General features: G+C 44.0%; 1 protein-coding gene across 5 annotated transcripts in view; it reads left to right on the top strand.

Moving 5' to 3' along the window:
* Positions 1 to 25,984, top strand: part of LOC138292853 (volume-regulated anion channel subunit LRRC8E-like) — a 228,388-nt gene that overhangs the window by 31,962 nt on the left and 170,442 nt on the right. For 2 of the 5 annotated variants that reach the window (XR_011202826.1, XM_069231687.1), the window contains exons 2-3: positions 6,939 to 7,000; positions 7,108 to 7,167. The exons of 2 other annotated variants lie outside the window; for them this stretch is intronic. The gene's annotated coding sequence lies outside the window, so the exon portion shown is untranslated. Of the gene's footprint in view, positions 1 to 6,938; positions 7,023 to 7,107; positions 7,168 to 25,984 lie in introns of all 5 variants that reach the window. One more of the 5 variants, XR_011202825.1, reaches the window with a different exon arrangement.

Below are 25,984 nucleotides of genomic sequence, written 5' to 3'. Positions count from 1 at the left end.
ACCAATCATGAGTGCATTTCCAGGCTATCAGTGACCAGTCCTTCCTAAATTCTTTGTCTTCTAGGAAGATGCTGGGCTCAGTGGTGATGATCAAACCGTTCGGAGCTGCATTTTTTCTCAGATACTCCGTTAGGACGGCCCTGTGTAATATGGTTTTTACCTGTGTCCTTTTTAATTCAATCAATGTGTCCCAATCCCCTAATTGGGCTATTGTCTTTGAGAGTGAAGAATCTCCTAGGAGTGAAGGTGCAGCGAGGATGGCCTGAAGTTCCTCCTCACTAAAGGCTAGCCCTTCTGCCATATTCAAAGAGTGTAACGGGGGGCTTCTAAAATACCTGTGCGAGTGTCACAGGGTTGGGGTATATGTAACAAGACTCTCACAGCTAGCTGCTGGTTGACCAATAACACACAAAAGGAGAGCACTGGGAGTGTTGCTAGCCCACACCGACTGCCAAAGGAAATTATATCAACACTAAAGGTGTGGGGTAGTGGGAAAAGGGGTAGGCCCAGGTCGATTAACCCAGTGCACCGTGTTGGAGTCACTTAAGACTCTGAAGTGGGGAAGTCATGGTGGGAAAGAAACCACGTAGGGGGGTGCTATGTAGTTGTACAAGGGGACGGGGGAGTTCCCTTACGGACTAGGTGGTCTCACACACATAATAGTGTCTTGCTTCATCATTTGACCACCTAGCCCCACCCAAGTAAGATGATACTACTTGGGCAGACTCAACCTCTTGGTTAAAAGAACCAGAGGGAGTGCTGAAATTAGACTTACTGGATAATTACAGAGATCCAGATGGGGTGAGAAATAAAATTACCAAGCAAGTCACCAATTACTACTGCTAGTTTTAATGGGGGTGTATGCTGGTAAGGTTAAGAATATAGGGGAACAGACGGCTCATTAGAGGATAATGTCTCTTAGAGTCTAAAAAGAAATACGTATGACCAACATGTTTCTGCCCTCACTAAGTGATGGTTGGTCAGGGGCATTCGTCAGGGTCGGAGCACACGTAATAAGTGAGGTGCTCAAAGTGAAAAATAAATATAGGGCCTACCTGAACAGGTAGTTCATAGTGGGGTAGGTCTAAAATGGCTAATAAATAAACCACAGATTATTAACAGTGGAAAAAGTGGCACACCACTGCACACAACACAGCACAAGTGGAAGTGCGTGGGAGAAATACACACACACACATGCAAACGTGACTTACCCCGTAGTTAGGGGCGATTTGCCTCTGGTCTGGCTAATGCCGGGGGAGGTTTTCCCTTGTAGTCACACTCTAAGGAGATTAGGAGTAGAACGCAGAGGACAAGAAAGTAAAGTACCAGAAAGGGGTAGAACCTGGTAGAAGAGAAGGAACAAGAAGCGAAACCAGAACACCGGGGGGAGACAGGTATACTATAAATAAAGAAAAGAGAAGGGAAAGCAAAGAGCAGTAGGGAGAAGAAATAGAGAGAAGAAAAGAAAGAAGGAGAGAAGGAAAAAAAGGGGGGGGGAGTAAAAGGGGGGGGAAAAGAAAGGGGATGCCACCACATATGACAGAGAATGGGCAGAAGTGTTAACTGTAGCTATTGAGAAGGCATTTGGCACCCTAGAGTAGAACAGCTTATATCGCGTCATGAGTCATATGGGGATCTGCTCTGATTTTGGGAACTGGACGCACTTACTCTACACTAATTCCAATGCCCGAGTACGTACAGGTCACACCATCTCAGTAGCTGCGATATCGGATGGGCAAATGTCAGAGCTGTCCTCTTTTGCCCCTACTCTTTGCCATTGCAGTGGAACCCCTTGCGATGCGGGCCTGCTCCAGATCCCACTAAAGGGGCATTCAGGTGGGAGGGACCACATAGAGGATAGCATTATATGCTGGTGATCTCCTACTGTTTGTTTGTAATATAGGGGACTATCTTATAGGTGCCATAGCACTTCTGGAGACCTTTGGCGCCCTATCAGGACTGAAGATGAACTGGCAAAAAAACAGGCTCCTGCCTTTTCAGGCGATCTGCCATAGGTATCAACATGCTTTTGGGGAATTTAGCAAGCACCATGTCCTTGAAATAAATAAGTCTAAAATGAAATATGTGATATTTACACACAGTAAGAAAGTTAAAGGGAATGTGGCCCTAGATGGAGCAAAATTGGATAGGGTTTTAGAATTTGATTATTTCGGGGTGAGATTGTCAGACTCTAACAGTTGGTCAGCGCAGATACCGAAAGTACTCTGACCTTCAAGCAAAAAGCTGAGTCTATAGTCAGATTTGCAAGTAAAGCCTCCTTTTACTCTATATCACCAGCTTTGGAAATATATAGGACTCCAGCCTGTACTGCTGCCCTCTATGGTTCTGATCAGTGGGGACATTGCAACCTTGATGTGCTAAACAAAGGTGAGAATTACTTTTTAAGAATCCTGTTGAAGCACACAACTTCTCCCTTTGAGGTTTGACCTAAATTTAAGGCAGATTTCAGACATAGCATGTTGTAAGTCTTTCTTCTGGGCAAGGTTATGATCATTTGAACAACTTGTCCCTTAAAGAGAGCGCCCACCAACTGGGCCTTGGGATCCTGTGGATAGCCCATGTTAAATCATGGCTGGTTAAGCTAGGATTGTCCGAATTCTGGCTTTATCCCACTTCAATGACCAGCAGTTCCAGTGGTCTTTTAAAATATCATTACTGGAATGTGGTTCAGGGCCTTAGAATATTTGCTGTTTCTTCAGGTAGCCTATTGGAACAGTATTTGTCTTTTAAATGTGGTTCTTTTTTTACATCTTTCCGGACTATCTGAATGCCATCATTAAGGTCTCTTTACATCAAATTTAGATTGGGGAGCTTACTTACTGCCTCGTTCACTGCCTCCTGGAGGAGTAATGTTACCTCTCCAATCTGTGGCCCATGGGTTGTCTGGCAGTAGAGAATGATGCACTCATAAACCACAGAGTGTAACCCATAAACCCAAAAGGGCTGGGTGGAAATCAATTATCAAAGACTACAATGCCCTTCTAGGAATACAAGGATTATTTACACATATCATAAAAATAGCATAGGTGAACATACAAAAATCAATTTTATTCATTTACATATAAATATTAACAACATGTCTCTATCTCTTTTCCATAGAGAACCACCCATCTCATAATAAAAAAAAACAAAAGGACAAACCAAAAGTGAGAAAAAAGTGCTCGTGATGGATAGTAACCAAAGAAAGAATAACCAATATCCCAATCTTCCACAATTGCATAAAAATAAAAGGCGTCGGTTGGTTATCCTTTTACTGCACTGAATCAATTTCAAATCATCAAGGAATATAAATCTCCTTCTTATGTCCTTCTTTAATACTCTATGCAGAAACCAATCCCGACTGGAATATATACGTAGACGTTTCGACCCTTCTCTATCCTGGGCCAAATCACTGCTACATAATGGGTCTTCTTCAGGACTAACTGATGGGAGTCCCTAAAATCATACCAGAAAAATTCTGATCAAACTTCTAAACATATTGAACACGTCACCTATGCTAATCTTCAATTTCAAAATATACTTCTATATGTTCTTTCGGAAACTTAGACTCAGATATTTCTTCAATAAGATTATGACATGTGCCTATCCTTCTGTGACTGGTTTTAGGACACCTTCCACATTTACACCTCCCGCCCACACGATGTCACACAAGATCTTAGCATTTGAACAGGTTGTGATGAGAGATACTATGAACCGGATTTCAATGGGCAGATATGTAAAATATAACATTACTTAAGCAGAGAAGGATGCCCTGTATACTTTGAGAGCTAACAAGGATATAGTTATAAAATCTGCTGACAAAGGGGGAGCTATAGTGGTGCAAAATAGTCAGGACTACAAAGAGTAGAATTTACTGCAATTGGCAGAGACAGGGAGTTATGTGAAACTGGATCAGAACCCCACAAAGGAAGTGGCAGATTTGATTAAAATGGTCACAGATAGGGGTTTAGCTAATGGTTTTCTGTCGGAATCAGAACATGACTATCTTAATGAGAAAAGCCCTTGTATTCCCACCATTTATACTCTCCCCAAAATACATAAGGACCCTCTGAAACCCCCTGGTCGTCCGATTATATCTGGGTGTGGTTCAATTTTGGAACCTGTTTGCAAATATATTGACTTTTTTCTAAAACCTTTGGTAAATGAGACTAAGGTGTACATAAGAGACACTATGGAAGCCATTACAATGATTGATAACCTAGAATTCAGACATGAGAGTCAACTCCTGGTCACTATGGATATTGTTTCATTATATGCGAATATCCCTCAGGGACAGGCTCTACAGGTCATGACAGAAGTACTTGATAGAAGAGTTCAACCTATACAATTGCCTACTAGTTTCATAATTGAGTTGTTAGAAATTGCAATGGTTAAGAATGTTTTCTATTTCCAGGGTGATTTTTATTTTCAAACAAAAGGAGTTGCGATGGGTGCTACCTTCGCCCAGGATGTAGCCATTTTATATATGGATGCTTTTGAACAGCAATATATTTTTGATGAGTCTTTGCCATATTTTGCTAACATAACAATGTGGAAAAGATACATTGATGATGTGATGATGATTTGGACAGGTTCGGAGAAAGATCTCATGGACTTTCATAGGTGGCTGAATAATAGATCAAGTTATATTCAATTTACTATTAATTACAGTCCCTCTGAAATTAGCTTCTTGGATCTGACCATTAAGGTGGAGGAACGACATCTATATACGACTGAATAGAAAACAAAGCGAGAGAAACTCCTTGTTACAGTATTCGAGCCATCATCCACGAAATTTGTGAGATAATTTACCCTTTGGCCAATTCCTCAGAATTCGGAGGAATTGTTCTCGAAAACAGGATTAGTTTTTGGAATCCGATGATTTGGTAAATCGTTTGCTAAAACGTGGGTATCCAAGAAGTCTAGTTAAAAAGGCACGTAAAAGGGCATGGTTCTGCCATTGTGAGAATCTTTTGACACCTAAACAGAGACCCGAAAATGAGAAGGGGAGATTAATTTGTGTTACTACTTATTGTACTAGAAGCACAGAAGTAAGAAATATTATCAATCAGTACTGGAAGATGATATCTGATGATCCCGAGATGGAGGATCCACCTGTGCATGCATTCAAGAGGGGTAAAAATATCAAGGAGTGGGTGGTGAGTTTGTTGTTATTTGAACCCACTAAACCCTCGCTGACATCAATGTTGAATTTAGAATTGTGGGCCACTATAAATGTGGATTCTGTAAGGCATGTTTACAATGTATGGAGATAAAAGCGTTCCGTATAAAAATGTTTCTGTTACTTTGAAAGAGCATACAAATTGTAATAGTTGTAATGTAATTTATATTATCAAATGCCCCTGTGAATTGTTATATGTGGGGCAGACTAAACAGAAAGTTAAGCCATGGATCATGCAACATTGCACCCGGATTAGGTGCAAAACACCCGGAGCACCTTTTGTTGACCGTTTTACTGCATTGAACCATCCGGCTGACTCTCTACAATGGACGGTGATTGAGAAAATCAATCACAATTCTCGAGGGGGTGATCTGATAAGGGCTTTGAACCTAAGAGAATGCAAATGGATCCATTCATTAGACTCGGTAGAAAATGGTTTGAAGGAATATGAGGAAATTGCTAGACAAACAGCTAATTTGGTTAATGTTTGAACATTGGGAAATTGAATTGAATTTGGAGAATATTATCCTGGAATGGAGGTTTGGTTGAGTAGGATATTATAATTTTTATGATATCTGATAAGGAGTGTATCCAAATATGAATGAGGTTTCCATCCACATAGACACTAACTGGATAGTTCCACATAGTCTTTGGGACTGTTTGATTTTATTATATTAATGTGGAGTAATATAATCTTTAAATACTGTTTTGTGATCAGATATGTTCCATTAAATTATTGCTTAATATGTTGACAGACTTTGATTGAGAATATGATCTGTTGAGAATGTTATTGTAGGTGTGTTTTGGTATGAAAATGTTGTTTGTATATATATTTTCATATGACTGTTTATGGTTTTGCTATAATAATGGAAACAATATGTCTTTGTGATCTTGTGAGGAATGATAGAATGGGTTAATTTTGTATTATATATTTGGTTGTTTCAGTGTATGAGTCTTGTTGACTAATGGATTGGATGTGACAGTTGTTGTTTCTGTGGGGAATAATACTAGGTTCTGTTTTGATAAAGATGGTTATTTTGTTCAGGTTCAAGAATGAGCGTGGAGTTTGCTGTTCGTCTATTATCCTTTTTTGGATATTGGCTTTGAAAATGAAGATGAGGGATGTTATTGTGATGTAGAATGATTGTGCCCGTCGAAGGTTTTGAGAGGTAATGACTCTGATTTGCTAATGGTCTATTTTGCGCGGCGGGCAGCCCGTGGCTTTTTTGAAACCTATGGGGAAGTTACGCTTGATTACGTCGGCCGGGTAACTAGAAAAGCGCGCCTTCCAAGACGCTGCGGTTTGTTTGTGCAGTAACCGGATACGCTTCCGAAGGAAAGACCCATATTCTTACGGAGGTACATTGCTTGTAGACTGGATTAGAATGGGTTTTTGGTGCTCTCACTCGTCTATTTGTTCATGCTAGACGGCTTTCTTTGATTGAATAATCTGCCCTACGACTCGAGTTTAATTTATTCTTTGAAAGATAATTACTCGCAGTCTTTTTGTTCTGGTCACATTGTTTTAAATATTCTGGAAAGGATTGATTGAGGTACGCTTTCACGATTGTGAGAGAAATCTTTAATTAAATATATAGGGAGTGAATGGGAAGTGGCATTTTTTGATTATTTTTTATCGTTTCTTAAGGAGTGATAGAATACAGGGTGTTTTGGTTTTTGGAGAAATGTTTGTATGATATTAGTGGTTAACATTTATGGATTTGTTTTGCTAATGTGTTGTATGTGGTATTTTTAGATTGATTTGAAGGAATGTTCTGGAGTTATACCTATGGAAGAGTTATGAACGAATATAAATAGGTGAGACTTCTTTTGACTGAAGGTAAGTTTGCTTTTTATGGATGTAATTTAGATGTATAGAATGGGTATTGAGTGTTTTATTTGGACTATTTGGTTCATTTGTCTAGATTTAAGTGCTTCACCAGTAGGATTACCTAATCAGTGAAGGGGTTAAAAGATAATGTAGGGTAAGTATATTTTTAAATTGAATATTAGCATAGGTGACATGTTCAATATGTTTAGTAATTTGATCAGAATGTTTCTGGTATGATTTTAGGGACTTCCATCAGTTAGTGCTGAAGAAGACCCATTATGGAGCAGTGATTTGGCCCAGGTTAGAGAAGGGTCGAAATGTCGACGTATATATTTCAGTCGGGATTGGTTTCTGCATAGAGTATTAAAGAAGGACATAAGAAGGAGATTTATATTCCTTGATGATTTGAAATTGATTCAATGCAGTAAAAGGATAACCAACCGCCGGCTTTTATTTTTATGCAATTGTGGAAGATTGGGATATTGGTTATTCTTTCTTTGGTTACTATCCATCACGAACACTTTTTTCTCACTTTTGGTTTGTCCTTTTGGTTTTTTGGTTATGAGATGGGTTGTTCTCTATGGAAAAGAGATAGAGACATGTTTTTAATATTTATATGTAAATGAATAAAATAGATTTTTGTATGTTCACCTATGCTATTTTTATGATATCTGTAAATAATCTTTGTATTCCTAGAAGGGCATTGTAGTCTTTGATAGTAGAGAATGATGGGCACCTCTTGTTCTTCTGTGGTGCATACACCAAACAGCGTGTTCGCTGGATCATCCCTTTGTGCTGCCTCTTGGGGCTTGACGACAGGCATATTGCCTTGAGAATATGCAGGGCGGATACTAGGAGCTGTGTTATTTACTGGGTTGCCTGTTACTTAAACTCCATATGGCATCTCAGGAAAAGAGGTAATAAGTCTCCAACGACCTATGCACTTCATCTCTAATTGGGATAATGACTCTTTTGAATGATTTTAAGTGTTTTTGTTTTCCTTTGCTCTTTTTTTCACTCCTTGCTCAAGATCAATTTTTAGGCAATATGCCTTTGCTCAAAGGCCATATTAAGTTATTGGCTTTGAAAACTGAATTTCTTTTAATGTTTTTATTGAATTGAATTTGCTTTGTTGTGTTTTAAATTGATGATTTTACGTGCACTTTTATGTTTTTTATAACTAAAATTAAGTTAATGATGAACCCAAAAGATCAGTATCCTGCTCCCCAAAAGCTTTTTGGAGGGAAATCAGGTTGATTTTAACCCCTTCGTGGCCAGGACTTTTTCCCTCAGGTGCTGTGTCTTTTTTTGGCTGTATGGGGCAGTTCGCGCTTAGGCCCTCATAGCATTTTGTCCACATAAGCTACCAAGTTTTCATATTTTTTTCCAACATCCTAGGGATTCTAGAGTTTTTCAGAGTTTGTGGGTTCCCTTGGAGGAGACCAAGAAATTAGCCAAAATACAGCTAAAATTTCGTTTTTTTAAAAAACAATGGGAAAAAAGTGCTGCAGGAAAAAAAGCTTGTGGGTTTTCTCTGAAAATGGCATCAACATAGGGTTTGCGGGGCTAAAATCTCCTTCATACCAGCTTTCAGGAACAGGCAGACTTGAATCAGAAAGCCAAATTTTCAACACAATTGTGGTATTTTACTGGGGCATACCCCATTTTTACTTACAGCCTCCTTCCAGTTAGTGACAGAAATGGGTGTGAAACCGATGCTGGATCCCGGAAAGCTAAACAGTTTTGAAAAATAGACAAAATTCTGAATTCAGCAAGAGGTCATTTGTGTAGCTCCTTAAAGGTTTTCCTACAGAAAGTAACAGCTAAAATAAAACAATATTGAAATTGAGGGTGAAAAAATGAGCCATTCCTGTCCATGTTTTCTTCTATAACTTTTTCCAGCTATGACAGATTTTTTAAAGCAATACCATTACGTCTGCTGGACTCTTCTGGTTGCGGGGATATACAAGGTTTGTAGGTTCATCAAGAACCCTAGGTATCCAGAGCCAATAAAGGAGCTACACCTTGCAATGGGTTTTCATTGTGTGGTGGGTAAACAGCAATTAATTTGGTGAAGTATAAAGAGTGAAAAATAGGTATCAAGGAAACCTTTGAATTTCCAAAATGGGCACAAGATAAGGTGTTCAGAAGCAGTGGTTATTTGCACATCTCTGAATTCTGTGGTCCCCATACTAGCATGTGAATTACAGGGCATTTCTCAAATAGACGTCTTTTTACACACTGTCTTACATTTGGAAGGACAAAATGCAAAGAAAGACGAGGGGGAATTACACTTGTTCGTCTATTCTGTGTTCCTCCAAGTCTCCCGATAAAAATGGTACCTCACTTGTGTGGGTAGGCCTAGTGCCCCCGATGGACACATCACATTTTCACACTGAAATCCGATGTGTTTTTTGGAAAGTGCCTAGCTGTGGGTTTTGGTCTCTAGCTCAGCCAGCACCAAAGGAAACCTACCAAACCTGTGCATTTTTTAAAACTAGACACCTAGGGGAATCTTCTCATGAGGTTCTATTACCCAGAATCCTTTGCAAACCTCAAAATTTGGCAAACAAAAACAAACTATTTTTCCTCACATTTCGGTGACAGAAGGTTCTGGAATCTGAGAGGAGCCACAAATTTCCTTCCACACAGCATTCCGCAAGTCTCCTGATAAAAATGGTACCTCATTTGTGTGGGTAGGTCTAGTGCCCAAGAGAGGAAATGCCCCAAAACACTACGTGAACACATCACATTTTCCCAAAGAAAACTGACCTGTTTTTTGCAAAGTGCCTAGCTGTGGATTGTGGCCTCTAGCTCAGCCGACACCTAGGGAAACCTAGCAAACCTATACATTTTTGAAAACTAGACACCTAGCGGAATTCAGAATAGGGTGACTTGTGGGGCTGTCACTAGGTTTTGTTACCCAGAATCCTTTGTAAACACCAAAATGTGGCAAAAAACACTTTTTGCTCACATTTCAGTGAGCGAAAGTTCTGGAATCTGAAAGGAGCCACAAATTTCCTTCCACCCAGCATTCCGCAAGTCTCCCGATAAAAATGGTACCTCACTTGTGTGGGTAGGCCTAGTGCCCAAGGGAGGAAATGCCCCAAAACACTACGTGGACACATCAAAATTATCAAATACATACTGCCTGTTTTTGCGGGGGGACCTGCGTTTTTGGCCCTGGGCTCAGCAGCCATCTAGGGAAACCTACCAGAACCAGACATTTCTGAAAACTAGACACCCTAGGGAGTCCAGGGAGGTGTGACTTGCATGGATCCCCCAGTGTTTTCTTACCCAGAATCCTCTGCAAACCTCAAATTTAGCTAAAAGAATCATATTTTCCTCACAGTTCTGTGTGGGATCACCGTACCGGCACACATTTCCTACCACCCAACATTCCCTTCAGTCTCCCGATAAAAATGGTACCTCACTTGTGTAGGTAGGCGAAGTGCCAGCGACAGGGAAGAGCCAAAAACATGTTGAAACTGAGGGGGAACCAAAGCCGGTTCAAAAGGGCAGTTTGGAAAAAAACTTTTTTAGGCTAACAGGTAGGTGAGATTTTTTATCAGAATAGGTGCGACAATGCTAGGCGGTAGGAATTTTGTGGATTCCTGCAGATTCCGGAAGGTTCCATTGCTAAAATGTGGGAAAAGGGTATGATTTCAAGCAAAGTTGGAGAGGTTTGCAGGGCATTCTGGGGAAGAAAATGGTGCAAGGTGCATGTAAAGCACACCACCCTGGACTCACCCAGATATTTAGTTTTCTGTTGTGTCTAGGTCTTGTAGATTTTTCTACATGGCAGCGTCGTCCCAAAGTCCAAAAAGTGCAGCCTTCACCATTCCAAGTGGGACCATTTTGAGAGTTAGACAAGCTCTCATGACTCAAATGTAAAACTAAAACCCAAAATAATCAAATGTCCTCTTGCTTGCTGTTGGGATAAGATCGTTTAGTGTGCGGGGGGAGAGCTGAAAGACTGTTACCCCCTTCAGTTGGGGTGGGGGAATAACCATGCCCATACAGGTTGGTAGCCACCACCCCACAATTGTATTATTAATTCCCTGGCATCTAGTAGGTTTTCTGCCTCCTCACTGGGGAGTGGGTCGGGGGTAATTGCCCCATCTGACCAACGGTGGGCAGAACAACTTTGTTCCCATTTATTTGGAGTGGGGGTATGGCCCCCACCCTCTTTTAAAAAAAAAAAACCAAAAAAAAAAAAAAAAACATCTTCCTTGGTGTCTGGTGGGCTTTCTGCCCCCCATGGGGGCAGATGGGTCTTACAAAAATAGGCTGATCTGCTCCGAAGGGGGACAAAAATGGGCAACAGTAATGTGTCCCCATGGGGAGTGACCCCAAACAAAACACACACACCAATCAATGGTGCCTAATAGAAATAACAGAAGTGGCCCAAAAACAATTTGACGCCCCCCCCCCCCCGCCCCAGAGGAGTGACCCTTGCCTAAGGGGTCGCTCCCATTCTGTAAAAAATGAAAAAATAAAACTCCCTGGTGCCTAGTGGTTTCTGCCTCCCTAAGAGGCAGATTGGCGTAATTAATATAGGCCGATCTGCCCCCAAGAGGGGCAGAAATGGCCCAAAATATATTTGCACCCCAGGGGAGTGACCCTTGCCTAAGGGGTCGCTCCCCTTGTGTGAAATTGGTGCAAAAAAAGTCCCTGGTGTCTAGTGGTTTCTGCCCCCCTTGCGAGTAGATTGGCCTAAGAAAAATAGGCCGCTCTGACTTGGGGGCAGAAATGGCCTAAAAGAAATTTGCCCCCAGGGGAGCGACCATTGCCTAAGAGGTCGCTTACCATCTATAAAAAATAAAAAACAATTAAAATCCCAGGTGCCTAGTGGTTTCTGCCCCCCCGCCCCCTTAGGGGCAGATTGGCCTAATTAAAATAGGCTGATCTACCCCCAAGGGGAGCAGAAATGGCCTAAAATAAATTTGCCCATCAAGTGAGGACCCTTGCCTAAAGGGTCGCTCCGCTTGCGTGAAATTGGTGTTGGGAAATTCCCTGGTGTCTAGCGGTAGATTGGCCTAAGAAAAATAGGCCAGTCTGCCTTGGGGGTAGAAATGGCCTAAAAGAAATTTGCCCCTAGGGGAGCGACCCTTGCCTAAGGGGTCGCTCAACGTGCCCCCAAGGGGGGCAGAAATGGCCTAAAATAAATTTGCCCCCAAGGGGAGCGACCCTTGCCTAAGGGTTCGCTCCCCTTTCGTGAAATTGTCATTAAAAAAAAGCTGGGTGTCTGGTGGTTTCTGTCCCCCCCCTTGAGGGCAGATGGGCCTAATAAAAATAGGCCAGCGTAAAATACATGTGTTCCCCAGGGGAGTGACCCTTACCTAAGGACTCACTCCCCACCTGTAAAAAAAAAAAAAAAAAAAAAAAAAAGATCCCTGGTGCCTTGAGGCTTCCCTGGTGTCTCTAGTGGGCATTTCTGCAGCCCGATCGCTTTACGATCGAGCTGCAGAAATGCTCAGAAAGACATCAAAGGAAAGGAAAAGCCTTACCTTTCCTCTGATGCCTCTCTGCCCACCCTCACACTCAATCGGAAGAGAAATGCAAGCATTTCCCTTCAGTTCGCAGTGGAAGCTGAGCTTCCAGCGCGATGAGGGCAACATCTGATGAGGTGATGTCATCAGATGTCTCTCTGGGGGGGGTGGAGTGTCAGGGGTACAAGGGAAAGCGATTCCCCTTCTATCCCTGCCCAGTGGAGTGGGGTGGGAAGCCCACGGGGGAAGCTCTAGCGCTTCCCCCTTGGACCAGGTGCAGGACGAGCTGGTCTCGTCCTCGGCACACGGCAACCGAGGGCTAGACTAACTCGTCCAGAGCACCCAAGGGGTTAAACAAACTTTTTTACCCCAATGATTGAAGAAACACACATCTGATAATATGGTAATGGGAGCATCTGAATCAGCCACCATGTAGATATTGTAATTCCCAACGTAAACCCCATATCATGGCTCTTTAAACTTGTTAGCTAGGGTGGATATATTAGAAATACCCTCTTGGTGGTCTTCTTGAATGTTGAGGATAGTGTTCAATAGTTCTAAACCACAATCAGCCACAGGAAAATCCACATCACTGATCTTAACAGAAAATCTGCCTCCCTTGTAAACATTTTGAAAATGTCCTATTGTTTTGTACATTTAATACAATGCTTGCCCACTGCTTGACAGTTAGTGCTGTTGTTCATGTGAGCCACATCTAAAACAGAAACCTTGATTTTTCTTTTTTACACTTTTCTCAATCTTACTCTTGTTAGAAATTGCATTAACAGCAGACTCTACAGTACATGAATACACATTAACTTGTGAGGTGGAAGGGTGTTCAGCAGACATGAGCCTGCTAGAAACAATAGAATGTTCTACAGCTTTGGCTGCATCAATAGTTTCAGCTAATGAAGTATCCCTACAGCTGAGTAGCCGCTCTTGAATCTTCTTGGAAAAGCATGAGAAAACAAATTAGTCTTTCAAATAAGTATCTAAAATGCCCCAAAATTGCATGTGGAACTTAGCAATCATAGCACAGAGAAACTCCTCCACAGACTCATCAGCTAATTGTTTCCTTTTGAAAAAAATAAATCTTTCTAGGAGAATACTCGGTCATTCTGCAAAAGTTTTTTGTAATCGAGAAATCACCTTCATATACTCATTCCATCTTTCACCTTTACTGGTACTTTAGAGAGGATGTCAAAAGTCTGTTGGCCTTCATGGCCAAGATGACTGTATAGTATAGCCACTTTTCTATTAGGTGCAAACGTGATGGAACAATAGCTACAAGAAAATTCTCAAATGTGCAAACCCACTGTTTCCTAGGGACAGGGGGATTCTCTGGATTCTGTTAAAAGGGAGACATTTGAACTGGACATTGAGTAAATGCCATATTATGCGTAAATATGTGAGATCCAGTACCTAAACAAAGTCAAAATGCACAAATAATAAAATACGTTAAAGTCCCTAATTTCCTTATGAATTACCTTTTTAAATTTGCAAAACCACATACACCATACTGAGGTGAAAAGTAAAAACAAATGAAATCATTAATTTTTTTAGAAATAACAAAATACAGGTCAATAAAGGATGAAAACACAGTCAACCAATAAGATCACAGGAGATGCTCAAAGTAGCAGCTGGAAGCAAGCCAATCCTGTGTAAATCAAAATAATAGCTGTAAAAAGCAAGCCGATCACTGCATCAGCTCGAAAAAGATTGACTCTGGGAAGCCACCCTATTTAAAATAGACTCCAGTCACAGCTCTGTATGTCTCCTCAAACTTCCTGCTTTGAAGAAAACTTCCCATACAGCCTCTCAGACCTCAAGAAACGTGTGTCTCCACACGGTATAGATTTGCATAAATCTCCACATCTCAGTCGTCAAGTTGCTGCAGCACAGCCGACACATCGCCTGAAGAAAACCAAGTGTAGCTGTCTGAAGAATTCCAAGTGCTGCCACTGCACAGCTACACAGAGGGAAGCCTGTCACGCCAGCAGTGGGTAAAGTAGAGCCGCACCATATTAAGGACATGCCATAAACATGCAGAATGTACAGAAACCGTCAAAGAGTACATAGTACCGGTTACTGCATGGTGCAGGGACCATCCACTGCACATGCAGTAACCAAGTAGCGCTCTTCCTAGGTAAGCTTAGGCGAGCTGCAAGACACTGAAATCCTCAAATCTATTAATGAGGTAAAATGAAGAAGTCTTGGAACAAAGGGCTCCCAGGTCGTAATTATCCTCATCCCCAAACGTAATGCGGCATCTCCAGACAGGTAAGTGTGAAAACAGAGTACATTTTATTCAAATAAAGGAGCCCATGTTCAGAGCCTCACACTTCTCAGAGCACTTCAACTGATTGCCTCAACAGTTGCAGAAGGCTCCCGTTTCTCTGAGCACGAACATGGAATGATACACACCATTAAATACAAAGTCATCATGCCACAACAATAGGATGCATGTGCAAGCGTGTGAGAAAAACACAAATAATTAAGGCGCATGAATGTGCAGGAGACAAAGAGAAGAAATGACCACATCACCTCTGCAATATCGCTGGACAAACTGTGCTTAATACTCATTCAGGTCTAAAAAAGATTTCACTGAGTCTTTATCAGTAGTCAGGGGAGCTTTTGCTAATAGCATCAATAATATCGTTCTTTGGTTTTATGCACTCCACCGTAATAGTATGCCCCAAATATAATATTCAGTTTCTTTCACCAAAAATTTACACTTCTCCTTGGATATGGTCATACCCTTTTTCAAGACCCGGAGAACACTCTCCAGTGTGGTGGTGTGTTTAGAGATACTTTTACCATAATTCAGAATGTCATTGTGAAACGCTTGTATACCGCTGGTGCCTCTAAATGACAAGTCTATTAATTTCTGGAACATGCTAGCAGATGCTAGTCCAGATGGTAATCTATGAAATTTAAAGGCACCAAGAGTTAAAGCTAACAAACATGATTGTGGTGACAAAGGAACCTGATGGTATGCTGATTTAAGATTGATGAGAAAAAGAATGTTGCACCACCTATTGCCAATAACATCTCTTCAACTTTAGGCAAAGGGTGGCAATCCACCACAATGTACTTGTTAAGCACACATAAGTCAGCATGACGGAGACGCAATTGACTATTTTTTTGTTTGCCAAAACTATAGCCGAGACTCATTCTGATGAATCATGAGGTTGTATGATACCATCACTACCATCTTCATTTAGGAGGGTTTTCAAATCCTTTAAACTAAGGGGAACACATCCCAAGGTATACATTGCTCTAGTCGAGGTTAACATTACAGTAAGTTATCGAAACTCTCTTGGCCAGCATCCCCTGGCTAAAGCTTTCTTCCTTTAATTTGAATACTTTTATCGTCAATGGCAACAATAATGTTTTTCATCAGCCCCAACCTTTCCTGCTGTTTGATCAGTGGCTTTCCTAGATTCTGTAGAAATGGGCTGATTTGTCCAGAATGTAATTGACTTGCCATAGTTCCTGAATAATATGCACAGTGTTATATTAAATTATGTTAAGAAGCACCCACATTTTTCAATTTATATGCGTGGTAAAATTAATTAAGTATGTTAAAACGCTATTCAGTTTTATGTGGATATCAGAAATGCGTCCATTTTCTTACGATAATGGCATTACTCCTAGTCCTACTCCCTCGCCTTCCTTTAAACCAATGAGGCTTCCTGCCTCCCACTAGACCCTCCCTTCCCCTCTTAAATTCCCCCCCCCCCCCCACCGCTACCCCCTCCTGTACAAAAACCAAGCCCAGGTAGCAACTCGGACAGTCTGTACCGGGAGGGAACGTAAAGGAAGGCGAGGGAGTAGGACTAGGAGTAATGCCATTATCGTAAGAAAATGGACGCATTACCTCCCGTCCCTCCCTCGCCTTCCTTTAAACCAATGAGACATAGCAAGAAACACACAGGAGGCGGACACTGAGTTGCAAGAAGTTTATTATCATGCACAAAGGCCACCAAAACCCCACCCCTATTACCTCATAGAGGATAAGACTCGGTGACCCAATACCGACTCCAAACCACCCAAGTCCGACAGCCGATAACGCCGAACAAACGTCGAAGGAGAGGCCCAAGTGGCGGCCCTGCAAATTTCCACCACTGAAGTCCCCTGAAGCTCCGCCACCGTAGCCGCCATACCCCTGGTAGAACGACCCTGAATCCCTTGAGGAGGAACCACCCCTTTCAAAGAATAAGCCAACAGAATCAATGATCTCACCCACCGACTCAAGGAAGCCGTGGAAGGTTTCTCCCCTTTATCGGCCGGACCGAAATTTACAAAAAGCAAATCACCCTTACGGAAAGGAGCCGCCACACGCAGGTACTCCAACAAAGCCCTGTGTATATCCAACGAATGCGAACGAACCTCCTCCACCGAGGAAGGGATTCGGACAAAAGGAAGGAAGGATGACCTCCTGGCAAGCATGGAAAGAAGAATTGACTTTCGGGATAAAAGAAGGTACCGGAACCAGAACCACCCGATCCTGAAAAACTTTACTAAAGGGAAAAGAACAGGCCAAGGCCCCCGAGCCGAAGTAATGGCTACCAAAAAGAATGTCTTCAAGGAAAGATGGCGTAAATCACAGTCCCCCAGAGGTTCAAAAGGGGCATCCGTTAAAACATCCAAAACCAAAGAAAGATCCCATGAAGGAAAAGAACGTACAGGGCGAGGAAACAAATTAAGAAGCCCCTGAAAAAATCTAGGCATCAAACAACCCTCATCCGGGAGATTACGCCACGGACCCCTAAATGCCTGAATAGCCGCCCACTGCACCCGCAGAGACGCCACTGACAACCCCAATTGGGCACCTTCCTGCACGAACTGCATCACATCAAAGATAGACGCGCAGGTATGATCCAATTCATGCCTTAAGTACCAAGAAGAAAAAACCTTCCACTGCCTACCATATGAAAGCAAAGTGGAACGCCGCCTGGAAGCCAGTAAAGTAGAACTCAAAGCCACTGGAACCCCCAGACCCGTCCAACCCCGGCGTTCAACTTCCAGGCCGTCAAGTGTAACCTCCTCAATGACCCCATCGAGAGGCAGGGAAGCTCCAGGGGCGACGGACAAAGAGGAAGAGGCCACATCCGACCGGATGCCATCAGCTGCAGCAATGGGAACCAATTCGCCCTCGGCCAATGGGGTGCAATCAGGATAACCCTGGCCCCCAGAAGCCGCACCCTCAGCAGAAAAGACCTGATTAGCTGAAACAGCAGGAATGCATACAAAAGGCCCCTCGGCCAAGGACACGACATCCCGTCCACCTCCCAGGCTCGAGGACACCGAAACCGGGAGCAGAAGCGACCGAGCTTCGCGTTTTCCGCGAACGCAAACATCCAGCACTGGAAGACCCGAGAAACGAACCAGATGAAGAAACAGTGACTTCCGGAGGGAGAAAAGTTGAGAGGAAGGAATCACCCTGCTCAGCAGATCTGCCCGAACATTGACCACCCCCCGAATGCACGTAGCTCTGAGAGAAGGAACCCACTCCTGAGCCCACACAAAAATCCTCCTGGCCAGACCGAACAAAGCCCTTGACCTGGTACCCCCCTGTCGGTTGACATAAGCCTTGGCCACTAAGTTGTCCGTCCGAACAAGAACCGCAGCACCCTTCAGGGACACCTGGAAATGAATTAGAGCCAACAATACAGCCCTCAATTCGCGCCAATTTGACGACCGATTGGCCTCCATCGGGGACCAGAACCCCTGAATCTGTGCCGAACCCATCCAAGCACCCCATCCGGAGAGGCTGGCATCCGTAGTCACCACCACCGGGCTTAGAGGAGACAAAGACACCCCTACCCGAAGATGATCGGCATCCAACCACCATCTCAACTCCCTGCGAATCAATCCTGACCCCGGAATCCTGGTCATCAGAGAACCGGACCCTGGCGTCCACCTTCTCAGGAACCATGTCATTAAGCACAGCAGATGGAAACGCGCCCAAGGGACCAGAAATATCACAGACGCCAAATGACCTTGCAGACGCAACCATAGCAGAGCACGGGGGCAGTCCGTAACACAACTCCCCTCACCATGGACTGGAGCACACCTAACCTCTTTTCTGACACTGACACCAAGCCTAGAAGAGTCCTAAACTGAGCTCCTGTAAAAACCAGATCCTGGGTTGGGACTAAATCTGATTTTCCCCAGTTGATTAAAAACCAGTGGTTTTGCAGGACCACCAGAACTTGGACCACCTGCCTCTGCAACAGGGCCCGCAAGGGTGCATGGATCAAGATGTCGTCCAGATATGGATGAATAAACACCCCTTCTGAATGTAGCAAAGCACCTTTGTAAAAATCCGCGCAGGACACTTGAGGCCGAAAGGCAGTACGCAAAACTGATAGTGCTCCTGATCCACAGCAAACCTCAGGAACCTCTGCGAAGTCCTTGCCACAGGCACATGCAGGTAAGCATCCTGCAGATCCAGTGACACCAGAAAATCCCCTTGACTGACCAATGGAAAGATAGTCTGAATAGACAGCATGCGGAAATGCACCGTCCTGATCCAAGCATTCACTTCCTTCAGATTGAGCACAGGCCGAAACCCCCCTGATACTTTCTGAACTAGAAATAAGACAGAATAAGTGCCCTGACCCCTTTCTTCCAGCGGAACGCGAGAAATGGCCCCTTTGACCAGCAAATCCCGGACTCCGTCCAACAATGCCTTTCTCCGTGGCCCTCCTGTAGGCAGAGGAGTGGGACGTTCCCCCGAATCTGGAGGCACCACAACAAAATCGATGACGTAACCATTGGCCACAATGTCCAGCACCCAATGATCGTTGACACTCTCCTTCCAAGTTGAAAGAAAGTGTCTCAGCCGTCCCCCAACCGGCCCTATGCCAGGCCCACAGTGATTGTCAGGACCCCTTCTTGAACCCACCCCGGTTCGAAGGAGCAGACTTCTTAGGGGAAAAACGTGGCTGAAAACGACGTTTCCTAAAAGAAAAAGACTTGGCATCCATCTTGGGAGAAGAACTGGAATGTTTCTTCCACCCTTTACCTGAAGCAGATCCCCCTTTATAAGGCAAGGCATGCTTCCTTTCCTTAAACGCTTTGGAAAGCATCCCCAAACAAGCTACAAACCTCAAAAGGCAGTCGCAGCAAGGCAGACTTCTCCCCCGGGTCGGCCTTCCAGGATCGCAACCAGAGGGACCTACGGGCCCCAATCAAAGCACCAGACGCCAGAGCCGAATTACGGACCATATCTGAAGACACATCTGCCAACAACCTGGCCTGCTGCTCCATACCAGCCAGGAGCTCTGAACACTCTGCCCCTTCCTGAACAGCCACCGCCAGCTTATCAAAGTCCTGCACCAACGACTGGGCCGCATAAGCAGAATATATACCTGCCCTCAGTGCCAGATTCTCAGCCGCAAAAGCCCTCTTAAGCCCTGAATCCACCTTACGGTCCGTGGCATCAGTAGGCACACAATTCTCCGGATTGACTGCTGTTTTGCCAATCAGGGTAGCCAAAATTGATCCAGGCGGACCGAGGGAGGTAACACCTCCTCACCCTCAAGTAAATAAAGTTTCTGAAGGAATCGTGGAACCTGAGCTTTATCCACATCCTTCCATTCTCGAAACACCATATCCTTCACAGGTCCCTGAAAAGGCATGGCAAATTTAGAAGGCGTCTGATATTGCGGAAATAAGTGAGAGTCCGAGTTTGTAGGTTGAAACACTGGAAATCCCAAATTGTCCCGTACATGTGCCATCACATCCCACATCTCCTCCCTGGAGACATATTTACCCCCAGAGGACGTAGATGGAGCATCCCCTTCCTCACTCTCTGAGGAGGACTTCCCTAGTGGAGAACGCCCGTCCTACTCGCACAGGAAACCAAAAAATGCTCCTCGGCATCTCTATGCGGCTCCGCGACGTAGAAAACCGGAACTTAACGCCCCAGCCACCAAGAGCCGGCTGACCCCGTCAGCCACCTCCCGGGACGCGTCTTACGAGCAGCCCCGCCTGCTCAGAAAAGACGCGCCCGGCCGAAGCACACCTCGCGGAGCTCTGCGTCCCGAGGAGTGCACACAACGATGTCCCCCAGGCCCCGCTGTGGAGGTAAGAGAAAAGGAACGTCTAGCGTGGGCTAGACAAAAAGAACAGGAGGGGGTAGGGGTGGGGGGGAGGTTTAAGAGGGGAAGGGAGGGTCTGGTGGGAGGCAGGAAGCCTCATTGGTTTTAAGGAAGGCGAGGGAGGGACAGGAGGTAATCGCCCTTATCGGTGCCCCGAAAAGGCTCGAAACGTGCTCTATGAAGCTGAAACACAGCGCACCCCTCAGTGCTTTGCACCTGTCGACTGATACAGAAACACTTACTTGTTTTGATTCCCACAATGTGCCCCAGAAAGCCAACCGACACTGAACACAATGACGCGCTGAGTTCTGTACTCCAAAGGATTCCATGTGCAAATATTTAATAGGCACGTCAGGAAAGAGAAGCAAAGACAGCGCGATCCCTTACATCAGCAAGGTGAGACTGAGTAGAAACAGAATGGTGGCAGTGCGCCCAGTATTCACCTACGCAAAACATGCAAAAGCCGTTTAGAGGCAGTGTCAGGTAAGGGTGACCTTCAGAAATGCTGGCGTTATCCTTTGAAGTTCAAAGCCAAACACTATGCCCTAAGTCAAAACATACTATGTGATAACATCCAGGCAGGAGATTCTTGACGCTGGTTGCTTTTACAAAAACATTGATCCTCTTTTCACAGTGACAAAGTTGCTAGGAATTGTTTGGCAAATGAAGTAATTTTCTCCTCATCGCAAATTTGTGCTGTTGTTTGAGGAATTACAGGAAAGGGTGGCAATGCTTCAAGAAGATTTAATATGTCTTAAAAATATGTTCAAATAAAAAGCTCACAAAAGTCAGGCAGGAGCCACTGGAACCACTGCCGTCCAGTCAAGCAATCCAGGTTGGAATGCCCAATTGGCAACAGTAGAAACAAGGACAACAGAACAATAAGAACATCACAGTCCTCAGTAAATAAGAACGCTTAAAGAAATACACATAGTAATGCATAATCCCATTGCATATTAAGCATAGCCCTAACACAACAGATTGTTTTATAGGTAACATAACTGCATCAATATCAGTTAAAGGTAATACGTTTTAAACATTTCTCATGCCCAGTGCTAAATGACATTGTCATGAATGGACAAAGAGATGTCACTTTTTTGGGGTGCTGTACATATTAAATACCAACACAGTGGAAGGGTACAATCAGGGCGAGGTAAAACAACAAAGGACATACAAGGAATGAACTTACTTGCCCAGACCAACTTCCACAAGAAGGAAGAGTTCATGAGCCGAAAATACAGCCCAAACAAAAATGCAAAAGAATAATGTCCCAGGAGACACTGAAGAGGAAATAGTTGATAATTATAGCAACCTATGTGCGACCCAAGGCCAGTGATATAAATAAAAGAGGCCAACACTCTGTTTGAGTAAAACAGCACCTGAGTCCTTGTCCTTCTCTTTTTTTTTTTATTAATTCTCTGACGCCAGCAGTTCTTGCATGAGAGCCTGTCTCTTACGTCACACCACATTCCTCCCAACACTTCTAGACACAAACTAGTGAACTTCAAACAAGGAACCTTCAACGGAAAGGTTAACTTGACTTGGGCCTGATTTAGATCTTGACAGTAATACCACCATCCAACAGCAGCAGTCCCAAGTATTCCGTCAAGCCGACGGTCTTGCGCCTGACGTATTTAGATGTATTGCGGCTGAACCACCGACCACAACAACAGAATGCTCTTCCTAGCTGTCAGACCAGCAGGCTCTCGCCAACCATATTTAGATGTTACAGTTCTGCAGGCGGATTTCTGCCAAAGGGAGACCATCGCTGGAGTCATTGGGCATTGTACAATGGCAGTGGCAATCGCACAGAGGTAAGTGACACACACTGTACCTTAGCCACATGTGTCCACCTGCACAACACACAATATACACACTATTATCCACTGCCTTTCCACAACATCTACATGTTGAAAACACACATTGCTGTACATCCATGGCCCAACATACACACACCACTCATACTACACACACACACAACACAACCAACACAATGGCACACCCATCTACACAAACACAAGCACACAAAAGCAGAATTCCACACATCACAACAACAACCACACAACAACACACACCTGAATGTTGCACACAGCAACACAAAACACAACCCAAAAAAACACAACAGACATCACACCCATATGCACCTGGCACACATACAGACACAACCGCTCCAGCTTCTTTCACCTCGACCAGCCAGTCCAATCTCACACACACCCCTACTGACTTGAATACACAACTGGACTCACAATACCACAAGTTCAGTTGCAATATGCACACATAGACATGGTGACAAGAGTGATGCCATCATTATTTTGATGACATAAGCACGTCAGAGGTATTTTAAAAAAAAAACCTTTGGCTTGTATATTTCTGCAGATGTCCTGAGCTTGTGCATTGACCACACAACGTACACAGTTCATGCAGAATCCCTACCTTTTAGTCAGGTGATGGCATGGTTGTGTGTCCTCTGTGGTCCAGTGGCAGCAGGAACGTCATGTGATGTCTAGTCGGGTCCAGTCCAAAACAGAAGCAGAAATGTTGGAAAAGGTAGGTTTTGTGCCCCACCCCCCTCTAATCAGCCAACTCGGGTGTGGAGGTAACACCTCCAAAGTTGGCTTGGCAGACATGCACATCTAAATCTGCACAGCGGGAAAGGTGTCTGGAGTCCCGCCGCCATCCACTATCTCCAATCCCGCCGTAGATGAGGCTGGAGATTAATGGCAGAGTTGGCGGGGCTTGGGTGGTCTTTTACCTATGGTCCTGCCAACATCTAAATTGGATGTGCGGACCGCCAAGGCGATGGATGGGTTTTTCAATGGAAAACCACAGGAGGGTCCTTATTGCCAACATCTAAATCAGACCCTTATTCTCATAAAGATAATGTCCAGCACATTTAGTCTTGGAACTTCTGTTGCTTCCAGATGTGGTGCTTGAAGTGGTACAGGAAACCCTGGTCACAGAAGGCTTGTCCAAAAATCTGCTTCCTCACTCAGGAGCAGTGGTGGCCCTGTCATGTTCATCCTCAAATTGTCCTCTCCTTGGAGTAGCTTCCAAACATCGGATTGTCCACGAGACAGTCAGCATGATCCTTTACAGAATTACCCTGCCCCATGTCTTCATTCCCTATGGGGTATTGCCTGTGCTTTCACATTCCTTGTAACTCTATCATTGCCCATCCTGACAGCGATCATGATACCCTGCTGGTGGGCCACAACCAGTGGATGTTTGTCAAATGGGAAACCAAATTTTCCTTGCCGTGTTGGTTGGGCTCCAACACCAAGTTACCTACACCAGTGTGGAAATCTTGAGCGTGCCGAGCGTAGCTTTATCAAGCATTATTGCTTCCTCTCCTTTACTAGATGATATATACATCTGCCAGTGGTGACCACAAGGCAGCATGAGGGATAGCATCTTGCATGGCGCACCTAAATGTCATTGGTGAATGGTGCTGTGGGGTGTCTGCCTGTAGGCCCGAAGAAATTATTAAAGACGTCTTGGGCATCTTTATATTGCTCATCTCAAATCCTTAGGGCCTTATTAAGTGTTCTCTTTAATTTCTCCATCTCCCCATTCGCTTGAGGCCAACTGGGTGTGATCTATCTTCAGTGTATGTTTAGGGATCAGAGGTATTCTTTGAATTCACTTTAAATTCACGTCCCTGAAAGGGTGGACCATGGTCCGTCTTCAGAGTGTTTGGTAGTCCAAACACTGCAAATATACTGTTGAATTTTCCTTTGGTTTGATAGGAATTGGTGCTGGTTATCACTTCCACCTGGGACACCGAAGTCCACATTGACTTTGCCATCCTGGCACAGTCCTTTATTGGGATCCTTTGTGATGACAGAGGCAGGGTTTTCAGGTGTGCTATTGGCTTGACACCATGGGTATTGCATTACTAGTTCATCTACAAGACTTTTCATTGCAGGGAATCACACCTTGCCTCTGAGTCTAGCCTTGGTCTTGCTTCTTCTTTGGTATCCCTTGATGGAGTACTGTTTGTGGGCATGTTGGGAATTACTGTTTGGTGCCCGCGCATGAGGCTACCATCACTAGTAACACTAAGCTCCAGATGTACACAACCGAGGACAGTGAGGTTGGAAATGCTAATACTAATGCAAATTGTTTTGCCCTGAAGGAAGTCTTTCCATTTGTTGGATTCCATTGCTGCACATACTAGTTGGAAGCAGGCCTTTATTTTTGTTGACTCTTTAATTTTGGGAAGGCCTGCCATTTTCAGGCAGTTCATTGTGCCAATCCATGCAATGTAGTTGTCCGCCTCCTGCAAGACATCTTTCAAACCTGCATCCGGTTTTCATTTGTGCAGTGAAAGATAGTCGGCTAGGTTAGAGCATCCTTGATTATATTTTAGACACAGCTGATATTTCTTAAGTTGCAAAACCCTCTTCTCTATCCTGGGTGGCGGGTATGGTGTGCTTTCCACAAACAGAGTACAAGGGGTTTATGGTTTGTTGTAACCATGAACACTTGGAAGTATCTTTAAAGGTAAAAATGGGCCCAGTTCCACATGATGACAAGGGCTTATTTTTCAATGTGAGCATACTTTTTTTCTGTGTCAATAAGCGCTCTGCTTATGAAAACAATAGGCTTCCTCTCTAGTGGCTCTGTGTATTGTATTAGAAATACCCCAAGCCCTATCGGGCTGGCATCTACAATGATTTCTGAGTCTTTTGTAGGGTCAAACTCGACCATAGTCGTATCTTTCAGTAGAGCTTCCTTGCTATTAAGGAATGCTTCTACTTTCAGCTTGCTCCAAGTCCACGGACAAGGCTATTTGGTGAGGTTATGGAGTGGGCCCGCCAGCCTGGCAAGGAATAAACCTCCCACAACAGGTGGCAAGTTCCAGGAAACTTGTCACCTCTGATGGAGACTGAGGGGGCTCGGTGTCTCTGAGATCCACCCTGAAAAGATATGTCCATAAAACTCAACTTCCTGCTTATCATTTGGTTCTGTTAAGTGCAAGCCCCATGTCACTGATTCTTTGAAGCACTGCGGCCAGCTTCCACTGGTGTTCTTTGGATGATGAGCAAAGAAGAGGATGTTGTCACTGACATTCAGTACGCCATCAACACATGAGAGGGCTTCTCTGATTGCCACCTCATCTGTATTTTTATAATGCAATGTTTATGGGGCGGTACACCGACATGTGTAGAGAAAGTGGTGAAGTAACAGCAGCCCTTGCTTGCCTCCGGCTGGTGATACCTTGCATTCTGGTCAAATTTTGAGAACCAGCAGCCTCCACTGAGCTTGTTAATCAGGTTGTCGATAGTAGAGGTAATGTGTTGCTCCTTTCTGTTTGCTTTTGTAGGCAATCCCATGTTGCTTCATTTCTGTATGCTTCCTGACTGGT

Source organism: Pleurodeles waltl, chromosome 4_2, assembly GCF_031143425.1.
Source record: "Pleurodeles waltl isolate 20211129_DDA chromosome 4_2, aPleWal1.hap1.20221129, whole genome shotgun sequence".
In the NCBI taxonomy this organism is placed as follows: domain Eukaryota; kingdom Metazoa; phylum Chordata; class Amphibia; order Caudata; family Salamandridae; genus Pleurodeles; species Pleurodeles waltl.
Note: the sequence above shows the minus strand (reverse complement) of the source record. Positions and strands in the feature narration are given on the sequence as shown.